The sequence below is a fragment of the Stegostoma tigrinum genome, chromosome 31 (assembly GCF_030684315.1).
Source record: "Stegostoma tigrinum isolate sSteTig4 chromosome 31, sSteTig4.hap1, whole genome shotgun sequence".
NCBI lineage: Eukaryota > Metazoa > Chordata > Chondrichthyes > Orectolobiformes > Stegostomatidae > Stegostoma > Stegostoma tigrinum.
The window spans coordinates 17,136,161-17,143,475 of record NC_081384.1 but is presented as its reverse complement, the minus strand read 5'-3'; positions in this window follow the sequence as shown (position 1 = coordinate 17,143,475).

Below are 7,315 nucleotides of genomic sequence, written 5' to 3'. Positions count from 1 at the left end.
ACCAACTGTATTTAAGTAATATTATAGTGAACGCTGCCCTGTCCTTTGTTACCCAATATTGAATAAAATAGAAACAAAATAGGATGTGAAAACTGAGCAGTTCAGGCAGCATATGCAAGGAGAAACTGGCCATGCTAATAAAATGTGAGGCTGGATGAACACAGCAGGCCAAGCAGCATCTCAGGAGCTCAAAAGCTGACGTTTCGGGCCTAGACCCTTCATCAGAGAGCTCTCTGATGAAGGGTCTAGGCCCGAAACGTCAGCTTTTGTGCTCCTGAGATGCTGCTTGGCCTGCTGTGTTCATCCAGCCTCACATTTTATTATCCTACAACTGGCCATGCTAGTGTTTTAGTTCTCCGTGTGATTGCCCCAATGGTTACCATCTCTGCAGGATGCCCTGAATTCCACCAGAGTTTTAAAAAACTAATCTCCACGAAACTGCTGCCTGCAACATAGGAGAAAAATCATAGCAAGAATAAATTAATTCTGTTATAGAGTCATTGACTTATACAGCATAGAAACAGACACTTTGGTCCAACTTGTCCATGCCAACCAGATATCCTAAACTGATCTAGTCCCAATTGCTAGTCTGGCCCACATCCCTCTAAATCCTTCCTATTATGTACCACCCAGATGCCTTTTAAATGCTATAGTTGTAGCAGCTTCCACCGATTCTTCTGGCAGCTCATTCCATTCACGCACTGTTGTCTGCATAAAAAAATTGCTCCTTCTGTCCCTTTTACATCGTTCCCTCTCACTTGAAATCTATGCCGTCCAGTTTTGGATTCCCCTACCTTGTCTATTCACCCTATCAATGCCCTCATGATTTCATAACCTCTATAATGCCACACCTTAGCCTCCAAAGCCCCAGGGGTAAAAAAAAACCTATTCAGCCTCTCACTTCACGTCAAACCCTCCATTCTGACAACATCCTTGGAAACGTTTTCTGAACCCTTTCAAGTTTAACAATGTATTTCCTGTAGCAGGGAGACTAGAACGAAATGCAGTATCCTAAAAGTGACCTCACCAATGTCCTGTACAGCCACAATATGTCACCCCAACTCCTATACTCAATTTGTTTCTCACTCTTAGGTTGTTGACTTGCTCACCGAGCTGGCTTGTTTTTGTTCAGACATTCATCTCCATGTTAGGTAACATAATGAGTGAGGCCTCCGACGAAGTGATGTTGTTCTACTCCGCCTGGAATTTATACTGTCTAGTCCCTTATGGTGAGTAGCCTTCCTGCTCCTCTGTTGCTGCTTGGCCTGCTGTGTACATCCAGCTTTACACTTTGTAATCTCAGATTCTCCAGCATCTGCAGTTCCTACTATCTAGTTGACTTTGCTTCTAGGTTAGGGAGGGAGAGGCGTCCCATCTACACCCCTCGTAATTTTCTGCCCAATGTTTTGGGTGATAAACCTTTCAGCAAGACTGGGAGATATTAGAAATGCAGTAGATTTTGAGCAATGAGTGGATGGAACAAGAATGAAAGAAAGATCTGCAATACAATGGAAGGCAGGAGAGATATGGGGACAGGAGTTAGTCTCAGAAGGGCATCAAAGGAAATGCTGATGAGGCAAGAGAAAAAAAAACGAAAGATGTGTGTAGAGCAAGTGTGCTGATTTCTATAACTGAATGAGAGAAAAACTGATATGTGCCAAGAAAAGGAAAGAAAAAACTGGGGTACAAAGTTCATGGTCTGAAATTGTTGAACTCAGTGTTGAGTCCGGAAGGGTAGGCTGTAAAGTGCCTAATTGAGCAATGAAGTACTGGTTCTGAAGCTCACTGGTTTTGAAACAGCGCAGCTGGCTAAAGACAGAGGTTTCAGCGTCTGAGCAATGTGGAGAATTAAAATGACAGCCCACTGTAAGCTCGGAGTCATGTTTGCCAAATGATCAGAGATTTTCAACAAAGCATTGAAGCTTATTCATATTATTTTAGCTTAATAAGTACATGCAAGCCCTTGAAAATTCAAACTGGAATAAAGATTTTGGGAGGCTTTTTTTGTGGAAAAGCAATATGCTGCTATGTACTTTGCTATTAATATAAATCTATGAAGAAACTCAGCAGGTCTGGCATCATCTGTGGTTCAAAAGAAGAGACTTTGGACTCAAAACCTTAATTTTGTTTTTCTCTCCACATGTGCCCTCAGACCTGCTGACAGTCTCCAGCATTTTCTGTTTTGATTTCAATGACATTTTGCTTTTATGCAAATAGATATATACATCTATGTAAGCACAATTTTCCTTTTCCTCCTGTATCACCTGCATTGTTTAGCTGCACTAAAAAGGTTGTCATAATACTTCTGGATTGGTAATGCCAGCAATCCTCAACTTAAATTATGACTGTTCAGAAGTAAGTTTTGCAAGGAATAGAGCGAGGAAAGAGCTCAAAAATGGTCTGAGGAGAGCCAGGAGGGGGCACGCGAAAGGCTTGACAGAACGGATTAGGGAGAACACAAAGGCATTTTACACTTACGTGAGGAATAAGAGAATGGTTAAAGAATGAGTAGGGCCGATCAGGGATAGCATAGGGAACTTGTGTGTGGAGTCTGAGGAGGTAGGGGAAGCCCTAAATGAGTTTTTTGCTTCTGTCTTTACGAAAGAAACAAACTTTTTGGTGAATGAAACCTTGGAAGAGCAGGTGTGCATGCTGGAATGGATAGAGATAGAGGAAGCTGATGTGCTGAAAATTTTGTCAAACATTAAGATTGACAAGTCACCAGGTCTGGACCAGATTTGTCCTCGGCTGCTTTGGGAAACGAGAAATGCAATTGCTTTGCCACTTGCGAAGATCTTTGTATCCTCACTCTCCACTGGAGTCGTACCTGAGGACTGGAGAGAGGCAAATGTAATTCCTCTCTTCAAGAAAGGAAATAGGGAAATCCCTGGCAATTACAGACCAGTAAGTCTCACGTCTGTCGTCTGCAAGGTATTAGAAAGGATTCTGAGGGATAGGATTTATGACCATCTGGAAGAGCATGGCTTGATTAAATGCAGTCAGCACGGCTTTGTGAGGGGCGGGTCATGCCTCACAAACCTTATCGAGTTCTTTGAGGATGTGACTAGAAAAGTTGATGAGGGTCGAGCTGTGGATGTGGTGTATATGGACTTCAGCAAGGCATTTGATAAGGTTCCCCTTGGTAGGCTCATTCAGAAGGTCAGGAGGAATGGGATACAGGGGAACTTAGCTGTCTGGATACAGAATTGGCTGGCCAACAGAAGACAGCGAGTGGTAGTAGAAGGAAAATATTCTGCCTGGAAGTCAGTGGTGAGTGGTGTTCCACAGGGCTCTGTCCTTGGGCCTCTACTGTTTGTAATTTTTATTAATGACTTGGATGAGGGGATTGAAGGATGGGTCAGCAAGTTTGCAGACGACACGAAGGTTGGAGGTGTCGTTGACAATATAGAGAGCTGTTGTAGGCTGCAGCGGGACATTGACAGGATGCAGAGATGGGCTGAGAGATGGCAGATGGAGTTCAACCTGGATAAATGCGAGGTGATGCATTTCGGAAGGTCGAATTTGAAAGCTGAGTACAGGATTAAGGATAGGATTCTTGGCAATGTGGAGGAACAGAGGGATCTTGGTGTGCAGATACATAGATCCCTTAAAATGGCCACCCAAGTGGACAGGGTTGTTAAGAAAGCATATGGTGTTTTGGCTTTCATTAGCAGAGGGATTGACTTTAAGAGTCGTGAGATCTTGTTGTAGATCTATAAAACTTTGGTTAGACCGCACTTGGAATACTGCATCCAGTTCTGCTCGCCCCATTATAGGAAAGACGTGGATGCTTTGGAGAGGGTTCAGAGGAGGTTTACCAGGATGCTGCCTGGACTGGAGGGCTTATTTTATGAAGAGGGGTTGACTGAGCTCGGTCTCTTTTCATTGGAGAAAAGGAGGAGGAGAGGGGACCTAATTGAGGTATACAAGATAATGAGAGGCATAGATAGAGTTGATAGCCAGAGACTATTTCCCAGGGCAGAAAAGGCTAACACGAGGGGTCATAGTTTTAAGCTGGTTGGAGGAAAGTATAGAGGGGATGTCAGAGGCGGGTTCTTTACACAGAGTTGTGAGAGCATGGAATGCATTGCCAGCGGCAGTTTTGGAAGCAAGGTCATTGGGGACATTTAAGAGACTGCTGGACATGCATATGGTCACAGAAATTTGAGGGTGCTTACATGAGCATCAATGGTCGGCACAACATCGTGGGCTGAAGGGCCTGTTCTGTGCTGTACTATTCTATGTTCTATGAATAAATAGAGATAAATGTTCAGTCTTTCAGTCAGGCAATGGTTTCCTTTGATTGTGTGCTTCCAGATATTGGTAGAGTATTTATCAATTTCAAAATCATGATGATTTCAGTCGTCTTCAGAGGTGAAGATAACCTGGTGGCAGCCAACTCAAGGCATCTACATTATCTATATGTCTCCCTGATATGATGAAGCTTCACCAATGTAGAATCCTTTTGGGCCGAAGCGTGGATTTGCTTGGCAGATATTGGTAGAGTGTCTATCAAGTTCAAAATCATGATGATTTCAGTCATCTTCAGAGGTGAAAATAACCTGGACAATGTTCCAAGGTATATTCATAGGTAACAAATAGCAGAGCTCGATGTTGGTTCTGAACTGACATAATGGGCAGAATCACCTTATCTTCCTTGAAGAGGTCCAGCAGAGATTTTTGGTCAGTTGCTGTGGTGAAATGCCAACCATAGACATACTAGTGGAACCTTTATACCACAAATGTCAATGCCAAACCTTTCTCCATCTGGGAATAGGGCATACTTCCTTTCTGCCTCCACCAGGGTTCGTGATGCGTATGTGATTAGATCTTCTGTCCTCCCAGCAATGTGATTATATTGCTCCTATCCATGGGAAAGACATCGCAGGTTAAAGTGAGTGGTCTTAGGGGTCATAATAAGCTAATATATTTATCAATAGTAATTGTTGTTTGACATTTGCCAAGGCTTTCACTTGTCACATTTGCCACTACCATTTCTGATTTCTGTTTTAGCAAGCCCTGGAGGGGTGCCAACAGGCTCACGAGGTTGAGTATGTCCCATAGTAATTTATGAGACCTGGGAAAGACTACAATTCTGTTTTGTTCCTTGGAGTCAGTGCCCTCTGAATGGCCTTCATCTTTTCTTCAACAGGGTGTAATCCATCCTTGTCAACCCTGTACCTGAGGTATGTTACCTTGTTTACCTGGAACACAGATTTTTCCTTTCGTTTTTGTATGATACCAGCGCACAGAAATGTAACAAAATCTCCTCTGAACTCTCCAAATGTTTCTTCACAGTAGCTTAGAGATTAAAACAACATCAAAATCTGCAGATATATCATATCCAATTCAGAAAATATGTGATCTCCAACTAGCTTTTTATACAAGTCTGTATACATGGCATTGTATAAGTGGGGAGCTCTGTTCACTTATAATTCCCACTAAGAAGGACCATGTTGTCAGATTTTAAAAGTGGTACTACTAGTGTGACCATTCAGCCATTCCTTTGGGTTGCAGTATTATTAATTCCACAAACCCTCGATATTTCTTGAAGTGCTGACCTAGATTCACAACGTTCTGCCAGTTTCCTCGGCCTCATCAAGAATTTAGTAACTGGATCCTTGGGAAGTCTATTTGCTGTGTTAAACCTGTAACATTGCAATATTACATCTGATTTGAGGTCATGGTGATCTGCTATCATATCCATCAGTTTGTCCAAAGTTTTTGACTCCAGGGTTGCTGGGATCTTTACAATGCTGAAAGTCAGGATTCTATAAGCAATCAGGAACATGACTTTTTGTCAGTGATCCTCTTCGATCTTGTTTGCCTGGAAAAAGTAGCTCATTCTTTTCTGAGGTCAGTCCTCCACACCCACATCATAAGGTTCCAGTTTGCCAAACAGCAGCATTTTTAATATTTCCTCTCAAACTGTTATTGCATTTGTTGAAAGGCATAGCTGTCCAAAACCTTTCTTGATTCTCATCACCAATGTACTAACTCAGGGAACACAACTAAAAGGAGACCCATCCAGTCCCCCACCACTGACACCCTCATCCACTTATCCAAACTCGTCCTCACCCTCAACAACTTCTCCTTTAATTCACCTCAGATGCTTACCTGCACATTTGTCAATGTGATATACTGTATTCTCTGTTCCCGTTGTGGCCTCCTCTACATTGGGGAAACCAAACGGAAGCTTGGGGACCGCTTTGCGGAACACCTACACTCTGTTCGCAACAAACAACTGCACCTCCCAGTCACGAACCATTTCAATCCCACCCCTCCAACAACTCCTCAGACGAAAATCTATCCTGGGCCTCCTGCACTGCCACAATGATGCCACTCGAAAGATGCAGGAACAGCATATCATATTTCGCTTGAGAACTCTGCAGCTGAAGGGTACCAATGTGGACTTCACAAGCTTCAAAATCTCCCCTCCCCCGACCACATGCCAAAACCAGCCCAATGAGGCCCCGCCTCCCTAACCATTCCTCCCACCTCAAGCCCCACCCCCATTCCCTACCCACTAACCTCATCCCGCACCCACCCCCGGCCTGTCTGTCCTCCCTGGACTGACCTAACCCTCCCTAACCCCTCCCCCCCACCTACATTCACCTTCACTGGCTCTAACCGCGCCTCTTTGACGTGTCTGTCTCCTCTCACCCAGTCTTCTCCTTTATCTAACTTCTATCCGCCTCCCCCATCTCCCTATTTATTTCAGAATCCCCTGCCCCTCCCCCATTTCTGAAGAAGGTTCCTGACCCAAAACGTCAAGCTTTCCTGCTTCTCTGATGCTGCTTGGCCTGCTGTGTTCATCCAGCCTCACACCGTGTTATCTCAGATTCTCCAGCATCGGCAGTTCCTACTATCTCTGTAACAACTAAAAGGAACATCATTTAATCATTGAACACAAAAATAGAGCCACTACTCATGGCATACATAGGCAGTTCCAACCCAGGATAGACAGTTCTGCAGGCTCATTCCTGGGTCTGCCTTATAATCGGCTCAGGTGATGAGTTCCAGTTGAGTGGGCTGTAGCTGTTATTAAGATAATGCATACTCAATGAGCTCCACAAAGGGATTAATTAGAAATTAGCCTTGGGCCTTGTAGGGGTGATCGCACCTGCCAAAAAGTCAATTCTCGCAAAAGCATGAAAGCGGTGGTATTCGGGTACACCACCATCCTGCCTAATTAAATGCCTTTCCTAACTCCAACCTCACCATCATCAGAAACAGAAGACCCTGCCTAATGACTCACACATAAATTGTCAATATTTTTTAAGGAAAGGCAAGTGCTGCGGATTAACCAAAACTA